The following is a 20,507-nucleotide window of genomic DNA, read 5'->3' as shown; positions in this document are numbered from 1 at the left end:
AGACACAGGACGTTCCCTCTGAACCTCAGGAAACACTTTTTACTGGGAGGGTGAATAAGCACTGTCAGAGATTGTCCAGAGAGGCTGTAGAGCTTCCCCTGCTTGGAGATATTAAAAAGGCATCTGGATATGACCCAGGGCAACTGGGTCTAAGTGTCCCTGCTTGAGCAGGGGGGGTGGACCTGTTGACTTCCAGAGGTCCCTTCCAACCTCAACAAGCCACTGTTTCGGTAATTCCTGTGTAATTTCTGTTTTTGGAGTTCTTTTCTCAACTTTAACCCATCCTTGTAAGACAGTAAATGCATTCTCTCTTTCTTTCTGTGGAATCTAACATTCTTACTGGCATCGAAAAATCTTGATTTTTTTGAGTTTTTTTGTCAATAAGTTTCCTAGCTTAAAAAAATAATAAAAAATCCTGTGTGTTTTTGAATAGTTCCACGCTCAGTAAAATCAAAATATGTTTGGCTTTAAATATGTAGCCTCATAAGGCAAATTAGTTCAGAAATAATAAATTTTTTACAGATTCTCAAGGGCCTAAAGACAACTTTGAGAACATTGTTTCCTGAACACTATGTTCATGGACAGTAAAACCCCTGGTGAGTATACATGTTTTAGTTTCTGTAACTTTGCCCATTTGTGCATTTTTTTGAGGTCTGTCAAGATTACAGCTGCAAGAGATGAATTCAAGAAAACCTCAGATATTAGAAAGAGAAAAAAACCCAAAAATTTTGCCTAAATACTTTATATTTCTTGTTTCAGGATTCAGGGGTTGCTTTAGATCTCAGAAAACCAGCAAGTATATTAGAAGAAAAAATCTAAATTTGTGGGCTCATATCCCAGCTAGTTGAACCTGTAAATTCATAAGCCAACATCTAGATCCTTAAAATGCAATTTTAGATACAGAATAACCTTTAGAGCATTTGAAGTGCCTGGTATCTGGATGCTAGCACTGGTGAGGTTACACATTGCCTGAATCATGGCCATACTCAGTCCTGGATTCCTCAACTCTTTCCTGTGTACAGAAGGCTGGTCTCTACCTGTCAGTTAGATATATTTCCTCTCCCATCAGCAGATATGGGAGCTGCTGAGCATTCCCAGAGCATATCTAACTGTAAGGCACAGTTCATCTGATACTCTTACTACCAGTTTCCCGTTAACATAGCTCCATGTGTTTAGAGCACTAACTCAAGTTATGGAAGATTTGTATTCAATCCTTTTCTGAGAGTAAGCATACATTTAAATGAAATAGTAGACATCGTTTCTCAGGAATTGTGCACCTCCCAGTCTCCTTGTTTAAAATACTTCCCTCTTTGAACAGCACAATTAAATATTCATTGGTCCAGAAAGAAAGAATGACTCCCTCATCTGGTTTAATTCACTGTGTAATATTAAGTAACCATTGTAACACGATTGTAAAGTTATGGCACCCCTCAATGAATACTCTAATGCTTAAATTGCAGAATTGTGCTTAGACTAATTCTAAACCAATGTCTTTCTACTTTTATAGTGAAATGAAACAGATTTTGCTGTACCATGGCACAGTTATTACAATATTCACCTGCAAGGTGTCTGACATAGACTACAATCTAGTGACAGAAAAAAAATAAATTTATCAGGAATTTCCATATGATTAATAACATTTTCATTATTAAATTATTTTGTAGAAAATATCTAAACTGAAACCACATTTGTCAGAGATTTTGAAATATGCCTATTGATGACAATTTGAATGTTTGTATCTAGAGATTATGTCTCTCAGGACAGCCTTCTTCCAAACCAAAAACCCAAAACAACCCCCACCTCAATTATCTAATTCAGTCTTTCTTCACAAGTCATGCCTTCTGTTGTTTTATCTAGCTTGACAGACCAGGTTTTACTGAAGATACATTAATGAGGTTAGTGTTTCTAATGCATTTAACAAGAGCATTCAGTCTGAACCAAAAACTATATCACATAGGCACAGGAAATATGAGGTCTACACTGAAGTGGCTGAGTATTTTTGAATCAGCTGTTTTTGAAAGAACACTTCTAAATACAGATTTCAAAACTAATAGAAACATTTGCCTTTCTGGGACATCCATTGCAACTGAACTGAACGGATTTATCGTGTACATTAATCACAGTAAATCTTTATGCATTTTTGTGTCACTGTATAATTTTCTTTGTAATACATTGCATTGTTTTGCCTTGCAGTGAATGCAGCAAATAGAGCAATTGGTTCTGACATAGTTTTTAGTATATATATTTTAAGAAGTTTTGCATTTAATCATCAGGAACAATGTGGTATATTGTGTCCGAATTTGCAGCTACTTAATTAATCAGCTATTTAATTATGTTATGAATTTTTTTTTCATATTTTATACAGGGAATTGAACAAAGAGACACTTTAAACCTAATTGAATATCAGTGCCCTTTAATAATAATATATATAAAGTTGAATTTACAAAAGTGATTATATGTATTTGTTGAATTAAAGTGCTTTCATAGATCAACAATCTTTTTTTCCCTTAACCTTAACTTAAATTCTCAATAAAAGTAAACTTCTGCTTCCTAAATTCTTTGTAATATCAGCCACAGAGAGTTTATAGACTCTTGGCCTTTGTATTGTAAAGGCAACTACTGTCTTCAGCTACCTGACCTCCGCCTCTGTAACTGTTCCATAGAACCTCAGCTTCTAACTTCTGCAACAAGCTGCCTAATGTAATAAAAGTAATAACTGTTCTTGACTTGAATCCTGCCACATCTTTACTTAACTTCTATGGTGCTGTCTCTGCCAAAAGAAAATAAAGGTGCACAGTATCAGCAGTCAGGTTGTTTGGTTTGGCTTTTCACCACTGGTAGATATTGAGATTAAAGCTCTCTGATGTCTTTTTTTCCTCCTCTAGATACTTACTACATGTAATATAGGTATCTTATAGTCTTTTCTTGTATAAATTTCACACACTGAGCTTCTAAAGATTGTTTTCTAAAGGTGAAAGTCATTCTTGTAGTTCTTTTCAGAGCTCTTTCCAGGTTTTAGTGTGTTTTCTGAATTGTTTCCCTAGACCTAGACACAGGTTTACAATCAGAATTGCCCTGTATCTGTTCCTCACATCATATTAATCTGCTTATTTCACACTCTCATGCTTCTGTATTTTTGGATAATATGTACGCCTTAGCTACAGCTTTACAGTGTTATGATAAGCTTGGGCACACCTGCTTAGAATACTGTAGATTAAGAACTATATCTGATGCTCTCTACAGTATGTCAGTAAGTATGGCTTGAATCATCAATTCTCACTTTTTTGTTTGACTTGTTCACCCTGAAATTAAGATACACTTCTAAGTTTGTAAAACTCTATGATTGCGATGTCAATAATTCAGGCTTGTTGACATAACATCTTTTCCTTCAATTTTCCCTTCCTGAAATAGACTCCCATTTCCTTAAGCAAATGTTGGTATTTGTAACTTTTTTATATTTCTTTCATAGAGGATATATCAAGCAATTCTGTTTGAAAGAGAAGTTAGTTGTATGTGTTCTCCGCAAATGGCAAACGTGGCTAATCCTTGACTAATTTGCCTTAAAAATAATAAAATAAAAACTATGTATTAAACAATAAAACTAATACCAGGCAGAGCTGCATGCTGGTAACAAGGTCATCAATGGTCTGAGGCACAGCAAGTTATGAGGCAGGGCCTGGGTCAGCCAAGGGCAAAACGAGACGGGCCTGGAGACTTGCCGTTCTGCAGCATTGCTGGGGCAGGGGTTGGTGGCCCCAGACTGTGCTGAAATGGCATCCGGGGCCATGAGCAGAGGTGGCGGAAAATCCTGAGGGGGCTGGACAGGGACAGTAAGGCCCAGCCATGTCCTCCGAGACCTGTTGCTGTTTTGGTCATTTTGGACCTACAAGAGCATCAACCATTTAGCAATATTAAATCAAATACATCATTTATGATCTTGCCTGTATTGTCAAGAGGATTATATTTTTTGATGGATATATTTGAAAAAAGGATTTTTTTTTTCTATCCATTACCTCCATTATATATATGAAAATAAAGCAAATTACTTCTAGATTTGTAACCATATTATATCCTCCAGAAGTTCTCCTACTGGTCTCAGGACGTACATTACTCTTCAGCAGAGACATAATTAAAGAGAAATACTAAAATTCAGTATTTCAAGATGTGCATAAATTAGAATTACATAACACCACCACTTGTGCTGCTGTTTATACTACCTTATACTTTAAATACTGGTTTTCTTAATTACAGGTATAACTAAAATATTTTTTAAATATAACTAAAGTAATTTAAAATAGATAATTGAGAAACAGAAAAAAGTGAAAAATTAAGAAAGCTCTAGGTCTAATGCTAATTTCAGGAAATCTCTACAGATGTATACAGAATATAGTGCATACCTGTAGTTCCATTTTTTTATCTTTCTGCACGAAAAGCAAATTATTTTAAAAAGCTTAAGGAAGTACCCTGTTTTTCCAATAGGACAGAGAGGATATTTGCAGACCAGAACAAAGAATCTACCAAGTTCTTTTGTCCTACTACAGCTCAATATATCCATGATTGACAAACTTTCCTAAACTTCAAGGATCAAATTACCCTTTCACTTCTGTACTTGTCCAGGTGCTCTACTCAGACAAGCAAAACCAAAGCTTAACAGATAAATCTAGCATGTTTCATAAACTGTTTTCTACAGTTTATAGCAGAAGATTTGAGTGGAAGACCTAGTAGGAAAATTATATTATTTATGGTTTGTTCACATTTTTTCCTTAAACAACCTCTGAAGAAAAACCACTTAAAAAATTAAGCAGAATGTAGAACTGCAGCTGATTTATTTCCCGTCAAATGCAAACCACAAAAGTTAAGTAAGCTTGATTTTGATTTCCACAAGAGGTAAGAATGACAGTACTGGATCAGACAGAGACTAATCTAGCCCAACAATATAATACAAACAACATTGTCTAATAGTAAAGGCCTAAGAAAAAGTATGGGGTGAAAAACAAATCTTCACACACACACCCCCCCCCCCCCCAGAATATTACCAAACTCTTTTATATATTATATATAATATTCCAGGATATTACCAACAAGATCCTGCTTTGGAACCTCTTGAGCCAACAATGTTTATATTTGTATTGATACTTTTATCCAATATCCCTGGGCAGCTTGATATTCTACATTGTGCAGTTTGGAGCTTTTTGAACACCAAAAATACAGATTCCAGAAATTTGTGATGACTTTGGCATGCAATTCACAGTTTAATGGTGGGTTGTGTGAAGAGGTTCCTCTTCTGAACCTGCAGCCTGACAATACATTTGAAGAATCTTTTGTTCTGATATCTGAAAAGAAAGTGAATGATTATGAGTGTTCATTTTCTTTATGACACACATGATCTTACATTTATCATATCTTCTCTCTCTCCGAATGCTGAAGAATGCTTTTCAATTTAGTTATTCCCTTAGAGTGGCTCTATCTTTAATTGTTCTAGCTCTTCCTCTCTATATTGACCGAGTTGTGTTTTATACATTATGACAAAGGGGATGACAACCAAAGTACTCAAACTGAGGCCACAACATACAATTTCTTAGTGTTGTTTCAATATTTCTGCCATTTCTCAACAGTTTCTGTCATTCATTTCTTCCTTCTGCCTCTCTTTTTTTAACATTTAAATGACAAGCTGATGATTTTTCATAGAGTTTTTTTTAATAGCTTCGGGATATCATTCATGGCTAGTAATTTTCTGGTTAGAAAACTATTTATCATATGCATAACCTAAGAATATTATATTCTTGTGTGAATTATTTTTATTTTTTTAATTAATTTCATCTGAATTTTATAGACCAGTTCTTCAGCAGTGCCAGGACTATTTGCATTTTTTCAGAGTCAGCGTGGATCCATATTTACTGTGGGAGGTAATACATACTACTTTGGGGAGGAATTAGAGAAATCATAATAATGACTGACTCTTGGACTGAAATAAGTCCAAAAGGGGAGAATTGTTGTCTAAACTCCCAAATTACCAAACTTGGATTTAGTGTTTAACTATATGTTAAACAGATCTGTGCACAAAGTTTAGGTCAGGCTGACTCTAAAATTGCTATGACGAAGGGACTTCTAATTAAGGGAGTCAGCCTTGGGGAGGATAAGAAACAAAGAATAGATAGTGAAAAGAGCACCATTATCTAAGTTATGCAGGAAGAAGCCTTCAAGTGAGGAAAGTTCTGGCTATGAGAGGAAACAGACTGATAAGGAGTTGCAGTCCACTAACAGCAGCAGAAAATTAGTTGAAAATATGACAGAGTTAATTGTGGCAGTGGGAGATCGTAACCTCTGACTCAAATAGCTTCTCTCCTCCCATCCCACCCCCCCCCACCCCCCCACTCCCCCCCCCCCAAAAAAAAAAAAAAAAAAGTGGGGGGGCAAAACTCCACTTGGGGAGCATGCATAATTAGTAAAAAACTTCACTAGTGCTGTGTGAGGATGCATAATAATTTGCACTAGAAGCAAGAAACTTGTAACCTATCCTGTATATGATGATGAGCATGCAATGTATTATGAAGTATACAAAGTAAATAAAGGAGGGGAGAAGTTAGGGAAGACTCCTGTCATTTCTGAGAACAACTGATGGGCTGAATCTGTCTTCTCTGCCATAGGGACACCTGCTCTGTAAGAATTTTATTCTGTGACTAACTCATGCAAGCTATTATTAGGTGTATTGTTTTAAGCTTGTTTTGCAGTTCGTGTATTATCACCAGCAATGTTCGGACTTTATCCTGTCACAAACTTGCATTTAGTATAATAAAAGTCTTCAGCTGAAATTCATTTTTGTATAAATCTCTGGAGATTTGAGTAGTTGTAAGGGATTTGACTCAGTGTTGCTGTCGGGGGGCTCCCTGTGTAGGTCAGTCAGATCACCCTCTGATAGAGTGGACCGTCAAAACGCAGGTAGTGGACAGGCTGATTGGGTACAAGGGTCTTGTCTTTCTTGGCAAACTGACAGGCTTATCAAATATAATGGGTCTGAGAAAACCCCCCTTTTAATGTGACACTTACTTCCATAATATTTTAATCAGTCTCTGCAGATTAAATTATTAATAGCTACGTAACAATACTTTCACAGATGAAAAAAACCCTTGTATATTTTCTTTGGCAGAGTTAGTTTTGATGTGAAAACCGAGAATGAAGTGGAGCACAAACTTTCAGACTATTGGGATATTCTTTGGTTGAGCTTTGGTCTATGAATCCAATTCAGGACATTGTGTTCTGGAGTTTAAAATCAAATTTAAGCATTTTGGAGAATTTTGTTAGCAATTTAATTTTCTTAATAGTTCCTTCATTACTTTTATTTTTTTACTTGAAAGTTACATGGAGTTGAATTTTTAGTTTAAAGAATTTTTCTTATATTTTGCAAAGAAAGTTTTCAATCAATGGGGAGGGAAGTGAGACTAAGAGAGACTAGAATTATCTAGTATATTGTTAGGTTACCTAAGAACCTGAAGGATTAAAATTCTTCATCAGTGTTTCAAACTCAGGATAGACTTCCATCACTATTTTTTTATTCAAAGTAAAACACTCCAACATGGATTTCTGCACTAAGAAATTAAAAATACAAGTGCCTGCTGTACTTTGCTTTGCAGGCTGCCTACTTGTATGTTTGTAAGTGCAGACATAGCCAGTTCTTATAGGAAAACCATCCCCTACTTCCACGGGCTAGTTCTAAAGCCAAATAAATGTTGTGAAGGAAAATTCTAATGATGCTCATTGAACAACATTAAAGACAACCTTTATATAAAGTAAAGTATGGGGAACATATCCCCTTTTCCTCTTTCTCCTCTCAGAAAATATATAACTGAAAGAGTGCAGTCTCCAGAAAGGTAACCCATGTGCTTGCAAACTTGTACAACAAGCTTACCTTTCTTTTCAGGGGCATCTCTGGTAAATGTATGCTACCATTGTTGACAACTACAAACTGTATGAACTAATATTAAAATATTAATAACTCCTGCACTGATTACGAATCAGCATATTTACTGAATTTGTGAAGGTATTTGCTTGGATGAAGGTATCTGATGAATTAAAAATGAAGCTTCTTCATTACAGCCCACCGCATTGCAACTAGATTATCCAGCCCTGTGGAAATTCAGTTTATATTTTCCTACACCATTGTGGAATAAGAAACTGACATATTATTAAAAGAATTATGCTTGAGATTTTCTAGGGAAGAAATAATAACAACCTGCATTTTCTGTTCTTTGAAGTATTCATGAGGTTTTGGCAAGGGAACCAGCTTTCTCATTCACATGCCACTGCAGCATATTTCTTGTTTATTTGAAATCTTGTAGTGTCGTGAGCATCATCTGGGAAATCAAGGTCTGTGTCAGTTTTGTTGAAGCTGGGATGTTTGATAAAAGCTGATGATTGGATGTGACTGAGCTTAAGCATAGTCAAAGGCTGCTTCAAGAGAAGCATCTGATGCTAAAGAGCTTGGAAGATGAAATTGATGCTGTCCTCACTCTAATTTTGGGAAAGATAAAGCAGAGAATATATTACAAAAAAAAGTCATCTCTCAAACTCTCCATTACAGGCATGCAATATTAGCAGAAAAAATATGTGTGTTTCTCAGGAAGATATGCATTGATTTTCATTGCAAAATCTTAAGCATGTCAAAAGATGTCAGACTCTGGACGACAAAAAAAATAATTCTTAAGCCCTTTTAGCAAAAGAAATACAGCTAGCTGGAAAAAGAAAAAAGAAAATGAGAAAGGAAGAAAAAGATATTAAAAGATGAAAGTATGCTGATTCAGTTTCTAAAAAAGACAGAAAAATGTCAAGTTTGCATATTTTTTTGTTAAGTGCTTTAACTTGTGTCAATGAAGCAAGTAGATGTTTCAATTAAAAAACAATTTGTATGTTGTCATTAATTTATGAAAATAAAAATCACCAGGGGCATTGCTAGACCTTTGCAGGTGAATCGTCTGAGATCTTATCAGTTACCACCACTGACAAGTGAAAATTGTGCTTGTACCTTACAGATTTTGACAAAGTCCATGTAAATCAAACTGGAGAGTTTGTCCCAGCATGTTGCAAGGACATTCATTACTGACCTTCCCATAAAGTTCCAACACTGACCCTATATCTAGGGGGTTTCTTAGATGTTTTTTTATTGGCAGTCACTTCATTTCAATACTCAGCTATGTTTAAAGGTCATTAGACATTCAGAACACTATAGTGTAAAATTCAAATCAGATGTTGTTGTTGTTTAACAGTAGTCAGATATGTTCATCATTTTTTCTGTAACTGCCAATTAAAAGTTAAGGTAGAATTTAAATCATAATACATTTTTCTGATTGTGACTGCAAAGTATTTTCTGGCTTGCAATTTTTTTTTTTTTTTTGTGGTCAGTTTTAATATATGGTGAAAAGAATACATAAAAGAGAAATTAAAGATATATTAAAAGAATATATTATATTATATACCTTTGAAAGATTACATAAAAGAATATATAAAATAGAAATAAGTTAAAGCAACATGAAGTCCTCTGGTAAAATATAAGAAAAACACTGCAAATTAGATGTAAAAAAATAATCAGATAGCCTTTTCCAAAGTAGGTATTTTGAATGAAAAGACATACATTTAAATTAAAATGTTAAAATGAAAACAGTAGAAGAGGAAAAGAAAGGGGAAAACTCACTTTATCAGTTCTGAGTGAAAAGGAAACCTATTTAACTACACGAAGCACAGCCTAAGCGTCTGACTTGAAAAAAGTAGAATTGTTCACTGAACTGCTGAGATATTTTCAAAAAGAAAATTGTCCGTTTTGTTTCTGTTCAGAAATTATTATGGCCTGAGGATGAGCAGTTCACTGAGCATTTGGAAAATGCATTATCAGATTAGTGAGGTGAGTATTACCTATTCTTTGCTCATTTATTTTTAACCAGAAAGAATGTTACACCTTACAGGTCCACTCCACTAGGGACAAGTAGCAGTGACATTTCAGCAACAGTATGTAAAGGCAATCTATATATATGACTTATCTGTAAGAATATAAATGGTATTACTTTTAATTTAGGATGATGATCTTAACCTGGTAAACAGTAGCAAAAGTTTGATTATCAATTTGTTTGTCTGTATGCCAAGCTTTCCCTGTGCCATCAGTCCTAACACACTAAAGAGCTTACAGTTAAAATTAGTGTTAGTAGTGCAGTACTTGGTGAAATATCTAGCATTTTTCCTCCTTCAGGAAAATCCTCCATAGAGAATTTCCTTCACAATATGTTCATCTTTTCATTCATTGGGTTTTGCTGATGTAGAGAAGATTATTCTTCAATTGAGCACAAAGTGGACAGATTCTGAAACATATGGTACCCCACTCATTGTTCATATTTCAAAAGCCTTCACATAGATGCTAGGAAAATGCCATACCTCCTGACGGATGCATGCTGTTTCTTCTCATAAGAGATTACTGCCTCTAATTGCTTTCCTAATGCAGTTTTTCCTCATTTGTGTAACTGTAGTCCATCACATGGAACTTCTACTGAGCCAAAATTACACTGTAAAAAAGGTTTGAAGGCTTTGTCTTAAGAAGTTTTACATGATAATATTGCAATACTACCATGGCTTTAGAATTTAGTTTAAAATGAATTTTTGAGATGACTGCTTATCCTCATGGAGATAAATGATAGCTAGAATTATGAAGAAGTTTCAGGAAATATTTGCGTTTAGTTTAACAATCTTATACATCTGAGGTGCTGTAGTTCTATGAAATTTTAGATTAATTAGAACTTTGAGAGATGAAATAGGAATGTATTGAACTGTATTTCATTCACACAAAGAATATTTTGAAAAGAAGCTCAGTTCTGAGAAAAACTCAAGCTTTAACAGTAGGGAGAAATTTCATGATCACATCCTCATATTCTAATATACCTGAAAATCAGTCCAATTTTGGATAAAAATGTGTTATATAATAACTGCTACTGTTTTAATGCCAAATATAATTCTTCATTAATATTTCATCATATAAGCACTCATACACTCTGAAATATGAACTAAAACAGATTAACACTTAATACGACCTTGAGCTGATAAAACCTCTGTTTCTGTGATAAATGCAGTTTGCATTTAGAGTGTGACTGCACATTCAGTTGTCAGTAAAATAGTTTTATGAAAGTTCAAATGAAAAAAAAAAAGGCATCATCTTGAAGATCTGCTTAATATTTAATTTATAGTAGGTATAAGATACATAGCTGGCACAATTTTATACGTAAGTCATTCATCATCCATATAAAAGCACTGTTGGCTATTCATGTAACTATCAACATAAGAGGACATATTCAAGGTGAATTGGAAAATCTCTCTAGTCATACTAGTTTATACACTGTAGACGCTTCTTTCAGGAACTGACAGGCCTAATGAAGAGTGAGCCATTTAAGTATATTCATCAATTCATTTTCCAAGGTATTCAAGGGCATGAAATTGAGCTAGGAAAATGCAAAGGCCATGAATTTTCTTATAGAAAAGTATGTACTCTTTGCTGAACATCCTTATGTATCTTTTGGAGAGAAGGAAGGGAAAGAAGAATTTAATAAAATTATGTAGAATGTATTTTGTACGGTTTTTAATATCAGTATCCACTCAGGCAGGTGTGACACCACTTCTCATTACAACCTTAATAACTTCTTTAGTGGAATACAAAGGTATTTAACACTGCTTTTAAAGAAAGACAGGCTTACAAGAATCATTTTAACATATCCGTTTAGCTCTGCAACACAACGCATAGCCTGAAAAAAACAAAGCTATTAACTCACCTTTTGAATTGTTTGGGAAATAATTCTGTTGATTGTTCATATATCAGGTGGGTAACTAAAAGACTTGTGACTTCAATAACAAAGGAATATTTTCCTTCTGTTTTGGTACAGCCTTATCTCTTTACCAGGAAAAAAAAAAAAAAAAAAAAAGAAAAAAAGGAGGTATTCCAAATTATCTCTGAGGGTTGTGAAAGAAGGAGCTTTGCTATTTTTATTGTGTGGCTTTAATTCTCACTAAGGGGTCTACGGTGGGAAACAGCAGTCTCCCAAGCTGCCATTCTCAGTATCTTTCGGCCCAGAAGGGAATTTCTTTTCAGAACAAAGAAAAGGAGCTAAGTGGGTTTGTACTATCCAGCCATCAATTCCCAGTGGAAACCAGAGAACAAGGGAAGTATACCTTCCTTTTGCATGAACAGCCCGGGAGATGGGGGAGAGTTTTAAGGAGAGTTGAAACTATGACCCTGTTCATTTCATTGCTTTTGCAAGTACCCTTCCTGGTGTAATGAACTGTAGGATATTCCTTTTGAATAGGAATAAAAGTGGTTTCTTCAGAGTTGGAAAGTAAGTAAATTCAGGACATTAGATGGTCTGCAACTTTATTTGACACCTTGTTTATAAAATGCTTCAACAAATTACTTTCCATAAGATGCTATTTTCTGCAGCTCAAAACTTAATCTTTGAATCAAGTATCTATTAATATTGAACATCTCAACCAAGGTATCTAAAAGTCAAATTGAATATCTACAAACATATGCAAACGCAGGGCCTAGTTATTTATTTATGGTTTTGTGACTGAAATAGATGGTTCCTTCTCTATCAGGCATACTGAGAAGTATTTTACTTCACAGGAATTCTAATTGTGTCTTTCAGCACAAAGACAGCAAAAGTGGATTTAGAAGCTAGAAATCTGAAGGCTACCCTGCAGAGAGATATTTTTAGTTTACAGAAATCCTTGGACCCAGTTAGTTTAAAAATAAACACCTACAAGAAGCTCATTGAATTCACTAGAAAAATAACTACATAAAATCCCTTCATCCCAGCATAACCAGTTCCATGTCAAGTTAACCTAGTTTTATATAACAGTGTAAAATATGAGTTGTTCCAGTGTTTATTTATCCTTGCAAGGCACAGGGAAGAAAAAAAAAATTACTTCTTTTACCTTTCAATCTTAGATATACCAGGAAAATCTCTCTCTCTAAAATTAACATATTGAATTAATGATTTGGTTGCTTTCAGGAAAAAAAAACCCCAAAAAAACAACAAAAAAACCAACAAAAAACTTTAATCAAACCAAAACAAAAAAATCCCAACTCTACCAAATCCACTTTCTGTGGAAAACTTTCTTAGTATCCTATTATCCCTATGGTTTTTTCCTACACATTAAATATCTTGGTATAGAAATTGTACAACTCCATTACAAATTGGTATAAAATAACTACTGCATGTTACAGAATATCATAAATATTTTGTGCTTTATAAGTAGCTCGATTCTTAAAATGCTTAGTTTCATTTCTTATACATTGAATGTATCTGTTCCACTCATAACGAGCATTCAGAAGCCACTAAAATCTGAATTGCATTCATACAGAGAAATAAATGACATTACAGAAACTGGTCAATGAAAATTGGTTTATAAACAAAGCATAATGGGCTGAAAATATTTTCTTTAAATGCAAATAGATTTTACATAAATTCAGAGTAGGAAAATCACTGTAAGAGACACGTAGTCCAGTAAAATGTGCTAAACTTAAAATAGGGGCTAAATATATTATAAAGCATACAGGAGAACACTGATCTTATATAATTTCATCAACAACTGACTCAGGGCCACTTTTAAATTTTTTTTTTTTTGGTCACTTAATCCTCTCTTATGAATTACTGTAACTACACAAATAGACACAAACACACTTCTATGCTAAATTCAAAAGATAATGACAAGATAAATGCACTTATTTCAGGAAGGGTAAAGTTGAGTTTTTAGGTTTCCTTACTTATACAGTGAACAAAACTGACAAAGTCCAAGAAATAAATAGGACATTAATGTTTTATTACTTTATTTGCAGTTTCAGAATGTTAATGAAAGTACTATTTACTATTGTCTACTTAAATATTGATTTAAATAAGAAATGTTAATATCACCTGAGGCTTTTTTATCTGGCAATGCTAATATAGATATCAGTGAAAAAATTGTTTTAATATTTTATTCAACCAAATTTTATTATAATATGCATTAAAATAACTGAATTGTTTTCCCTAAAGAAGGTCAAATACAGAAAAATCTGTTTCAACATTTTCAGAATACAGTTGACCATTTCTAAAAGGCATTTAATTTCAGATAGTTTTTGTTTAATTTGAAATGTAAGACTTTTGGGGGGGGTTATTGTTTTTAATGCAAAATCAGTATTTTTTCCAGTCCTAGTACATTCTTCAAGCATTTCCTTAATCTCTGTTGTACCAAAATGAACATTTGAATCCTGTGAAATAAAGAGAAATTACCATCCTCATTTTATAAGTGGAAAACTGATGCATAGATTGATTGCAGCCAAATACTCCCATTAATTCTAGATATTTGGAATGAGACTACGAGTAGCTAATTTCCCATAGGATTTAAGAGTGCATATCCCCTTATATATTCCAGCACAGCTTTCTTTCTCTGGGCTGCAAATGTGTGCATTCAGCATGTCTTAACACAGGCATCCAAAACTTGAGAAAAATGCAATTAATGGCTATCTGTAAAATGTCTGGTTTAAGTGAACTGCCTATCGTGCAATAAGAACTTCATATCAGATGCAAAGGTAATATCCAATATTCCAAGTCAGATTTCAACTGTCTTCATAAAGATATCCCCTTTTTTTCTCCCTGATAATCCCATTCCTACAAATCTACAGATGGTCCAGTTCTTTTTGTGGCTGACAATCTGCTGCTGAGCACAGCACCAAAACATTTGATGGTAACCTTCTCAAAATTTCTCAACTATCAAAATCCTATAACTTACACAATTTACCAGCTCTTCAGACTTCTCACTACGCAGTGTTATATAGAACATGATGTTTTACTTTATTTTTTTTTTACAAACACATGGATTCCCTTTCTTCCTATAGCCATATTAATCCATTCTATAATTACAGAAGCTGAAAAAAAAGAAAAAAAAAGAGTCAACTGAGTTTTCATATATCTAAAAGGAAATTGAAAGGGCATGGGGTCTTTTTGTATGTTCACTGGTAATCCTGATGGTATGTATAACGAATAAAATTATAGAAAGAGACAGGCAAAATTTTTTTCCAGACTCCCAAATCCAAGCCTGGACTGTGAGCCTATGGGCTGACCTGGTGAAAGATGAGCCCCTATCTGGGCTGTGGAGATGGAGAGACATTCCTCTTACAGTGCAATGCTGCTTCTCACTGACTGCTGTAAATTCTAGCTCTAACTGAAGAGGGGTGTCAAGAACAGAAATGTGTTGTCTTATCAGCAGAACCTAAACATAAGGGACAAAACCAGTTGGGTGAATGTGATATAAAATCTTCAATATTTGCTTAGCATTTATAAGAAAAATAAAATTTATTCCTTGCCATTGGATAATGTCCCTTAGCAGACATCTTCAAAAGTTTTTTTTATTAAATTATAGGGAAATGATCTCTTGGATGAAATATTTTCAATATACTGAAAAAGGAAATACAGACATCTTTGAAACTGTAATTGTAAAGACTTAGCAGGGTTAATGACAGAAGACTTAAACGATATATGACGTGTCACCATGGCAGCTATCATTTCTCAAAAGCAGTTTTAAAGAATAAAATCTGCTGTTAAATTGCATGAACTTGTCACACACAATCACTTTAAAACACAACTTGCATGTGAATTTGACATTAGAATGACTTTGAAATGTATAGGCCAAAAAGAAACAGATATATCCATTAAACGAAACAGGTACAGCCAAATTCTTTATACTGCAAATGTGTGGAAAAACACCCACCAGTGCTGTACAGTCACTGCTTCTTTGAAGCTAATAAAATAAATATAATAAAACTTACCATGTTGCTTTATAAAGCCTCACTGAGGTGTTTGACACTCATAAGAATTAGTGGTTGGATTTAGGGAACATGAAGAACTATTGAAAGAAAAATTCTGCCAAGTATTAGAAGAGTACAAAAATATCTTGGTATGGCTGACTATGCATAACCAAGTTTTGCCATGATTGCTATCTCCTAATTAATTATTATAATATACACAGCTGAGGTATATTGGGATTTTTCACAAGATCTCAGTATATGTAGCCTCAAACAGATAATTGATTGATTTCTTCCTGGAGAATGAATACAAAGTAGAAGTTATTCAGGTCTTCATTAATCTCTGGGATCTAGTCATATCAGCCATATGCAAGACCTAAACTAAACCTCTTCTGTAAGTAAATGTCAGCTCGTATGGCATCCCATAAAAACATGTGGATAAATCACAGGTTTTGACCAACTACTGAAGTGTACCGGAGGCTGTGAAGTCAGTTTGCCTTAGCCGAATAGAGCAAAGGCATTGACATAGACTTTGCAAGACACTGTCTTTTCTCATTAAATAGAACGATGATAGTGTCAAGATGGAGATTTGAAGTTCATCCTCTTTCCGATTTGGTAGTCTTCTACTGAAACCAGGTGACCAATCTGGAAAGCCTGAAAATACAAGTGTTTTTCTATAAAAGCCAAGATGTTCTGTACAAATCACGGTCCAGGGAAGTTGTAATGATTTTCCTTCTCTACTCATTAGCTAAAAATCCTTTTCTGTGGCACAGACCCCATGTGAAATCCTTTATTTCATACATAAGTGCTGGTTATATACAATCACTTATCCATGCATGTTCTGAGGCAGAACACACCTATGTGCAGCAAAGCACCTTTGCAGCCAGTCCACACTCAGCTGAGCTGTTTGCTCCCTCCATGCTCACCTGAGGAGGTCTCTTCTTCCCAGATCAGGTTTTAAGATGTGGGAGGCTTTGGGCACACCCCTCCTTGCAGACAGGTATGCACAGAACTGATTTGCAGGTGAGCTCAGAGAGCCAGATTTAGTGCTAGTTCCTTCCTCACTACATTTTAAGGCATAATCACCCTGCAACCTGGTACTCAATGAACAAAACCTTTTCTTTTATCCCCACATCCAGGGCTTGGGAAGCAGGAAAAGCCTGCACAAATTTCAGAAAGACCCCTTACACTTTTCTATTCTAAAAATTTCAGATTCAAACTGTCTTAATAGTCACACATATACTTACAATTATATTTATACTTATATTAATGAATGTGCATACTAGTATATATACTTGTATATTATTTATACATATTACATTCAGTTTAGGTAATTAAAAGCCTCTGATGTCAAAGAAGCCTTGAATGTTAATGTTTTCCAGAGTCAGTGGGTTTCCTTTATAGAATTGTTGTTTAAATCTACATAGGAAATAATTGAATTGCATGGCTAGTATCTCTGTATAGATAGAGAAGCTGTAACCCCTGCCTGCACAATTATAATGACGTCTGATGGTTTTAATTGGGCTTATCCATTTGCATCAAAATTTACCTAGATTTCCTGAGGCCTTTTTCCCAGTTTGATCTATTATAATATCTTAATTTTCAAGAGCATTGCTCCTTGCTTAAAATTCACATCTATCAACACCAATAGGCACTTTGAGCCACTTTTTAAATTCCTTTCATTTATCTTCAATAAACCATGTAGGTAGATGTAGAGGAATGAAGCTGGGTTAATTAGCATTGATAATACACAGCTGTGGCTGGCTTCAGGAGTATTGGGTTGGCTGATGTAGATAAGGTGCAGCTGTGGCTGGTTCTGTTAAGAGGTTGGGCAGCCAAGGAAGAGAGAGAAGAGAGAGTGTGGGCCCTGGGTGAAGCAGACGAGGAGAAGGCAGCAGAGGGGCTGGCATGAAGAGTATGTTGGTATGAGGTGGTAAAAAGACCTTGTTGCAGTCAGCTAGTATGGAAAGTGGTGTGACAGGTAGACACAGACACACACAAAAGTCTTCTTCAAATATAGCCATCTCTCCTCCACAAATGAACATATTAAATAAAGCTTCCAGTCACCTAAACTGAATCTGAATAATTGAGGACTTTGTTTAGTCTTAGTAATAATCTTCTCCTTAGTTGAAATTTTTTCCTGGCTCCATGAATACAGAAAGTCACAAAAGCCAAAATGACATGTGCAACCAACTTAGAGAGCTGCAGAGCTCATCCTCATGTATTCCATGACTCAAGAATTACAGTTGAGGAATGAGCACAACAGACCAGAAGCTTCCTAAAACTTGAACTGTCAAATCATCAAATCCCAAAGCCCAGCTGTCTTTGGAAAAAATGGAGTTTTCAAGTATCTACAATTTCACAAACACTGGGAAATCTTCTATCTTCTGTTTTGGTCGTTTGTTTTTTTATTTATTTATTTATTTATTTATTTGACATTGCCCTTTCATAAAAGAGTAGTGAGATCAAAAAGCTGTTCAATTCATAATTAGGTAATCTGACCCTGGAAGGTCTCCTGGCTGTCCAGAGTTCTTGTATGCATCATTTTCCTCTTCTAACTACTCTACAACTGGTTCTGTGTTGCATTCTTAGTGTTGACTGGAGCTCTGCTAAAAGAGAAGCAAAAAGACTAAAGTCCTAATTAACACATCTTCAGGATGGATTCACTACTCATCTTGACTTTGATGCTTCTTAGATAGAGAATTAAAAAAAAAAACAAAAAGAAAAAAAACAAAAAAAAAAAAAAAAAAAAAGACAAAAGCCATCTGATGCTTTCATCTCCAGGGCAGCATGCCAAAGAATCTTATTCATATCCAGCTGCTGCTACCACTCTCCTGTACCTTACATCTGCTACTGGTGGATCCTCTCTCTCACCAGAAGCAGAGTGGTACATGCCACACAGCCCACCAATTCTTCTGCTGCTCTGATCTGTTTCTTTAGATAAGTGTTTGCAGTTATTCCTAAACCAAAATCCTAAAATAAAAGAAATTTTCTGGAAATACATTCCTGTGTGGCTCTGAAATACAAAGGTCTTAGTTCCTCCATATTAGGAAAAAAGCACTTCTCTTGCTGCCTTTTATCAGAATTCTGTTTAAAAAAAATCTTCTACATGTTATTAAGCCAGCCTCTCTTCTGTGAGGCTCCAACAGTGATGGGTTTATTTTATTGCTTGGCCCAGCCACGGTGACCTGGCCAGGGCTATAATGATGATTTCAGGGAGCCTGGAAGCACAAGCCATCAAACTGCAGCCCTCTCCCCTCTGACACTTTCACTTTTCTTCATCCTACTGTTCTCCAGATAAACAGCCTGTATTGATTTTCTCCCTATTTGTCAGTTTTTGCTACATCTATATGGAAATTTAGTATTTCATAAAGTCAGAGCACCATAGAATAGTTAAGTTTTGAAGGCTGCTCTGGAGGTCCTCTAGTCCCACCTAGTCAGCTAGAGCAGATTTCTCAGGGATGATCCAATCAAGTTGTGAATATCTCCAAGGATGTAGGCCCCACAACCACTCTGTGAAACCTGTTCCAGTGCTGACCACCCTTACAGTAGAAGTGTTTTCTTATGCTTGATTGGAATTTCCTAAATTTCCGTTTGTGTCCATTGACTCTTGTCTTGTTACTAAGCACCACTGAGCAGTCTGGATTCATCTTCTTGAAACCTCATGATAGCATTTAAATACATTGGTAAGATCTCCTCTTAGCCTTTTCCTCTCTAAGCAGAACAGTCCTACCTTTATCAGGCTCTCCTCCTATGAAAAATGCCCCAGTCCCCTGACATTTTTTTTTTTTTTTCCTTTTGCTGGACTCATTCTGTACATTCATGCCTGTCTTGTACTGGGGACCCACACACTGGACCCAGCACCCCAGGTGTGTCTCACCAGGGTTGAGCAGAGGGGTAGGATCACCTTCTTCAACCTGGTGACAACTCTCTTCCTTATGTCACCCAGGAGACTGTTGGGATTTTTGCTGCAAGGATGCACTGCTGACTCATGTTCAGCTTGGTGTACAGCAGGACTGCCAGATTATCTTCTGCAAAGCTTTTTTTACAGACAGTAAGACCCCAGCATGTATGGACATATGGAGTTATTCCTTCTCAGCTGCAGGACTTGGCATATTCCTTTGATGAACTTTCTGAGATCCCTGCTTGACCATTTCTCCAGGTTAGCAAAGTCCCTCCGAATGGTGATGCAACCAATTCTCATACCATTACGTAGGCATTCTCAGCCTTGTATGATGTTACTGAAATAGTTGCTTCGACACTGCTGTCCCTGCAAGATCATACTCTGCAAAGGTTCTCTGCACTTCTCACATAATTCCTCTTTGGACCTATGAGATTCAGCATTCCCTCATGGTGCTATCTACGGCTTTTTGGTAGATTGTTATTCAGTTGTTATTCAACATAAACATGATTAGCAGTTTTTCCTGTCCTCAGCACTCTAAACACCCTCTTCAGTTATATTAACTTCAGGCCAAAGCCTAGTCAACAGAGTAGTCATTTGCAGTCCTAACATTACTCTTCTCCAAAAATGCACACAACGGGTTTCCAAATCCCATCATTTATGTACTGAAGTTGAAGGTAGTGTTACACAGTATTTTAAACCTTTATATATTTAATCAACTCACAGTAACAGAAGGAAGAACAGTTCTGATTTCAGTATTGAAGTTTCCCATGCTATTAAATCTAAAAACCCCAAACTAAA

This window comes from Falco rusticolus, chromosome 2 (genome assembly GCF_015220075.1).
Source record: "Falco rusticolus isolate bFalRus1 chromosome 2, bFalRus1.pri, whole genome shotgun sequence".
NCBI classification, from domain to species: domain Eukaryota; kingdom Metazoa; phylum Chordata; class Aves; order Falconiformes; family Falconidae; genus Falco; species Falco rusticolus.
The sequence above is the reverse complement of the archived record's forward strand: the minus strand, read 5'-3'. Positions refer to the sequence as shown.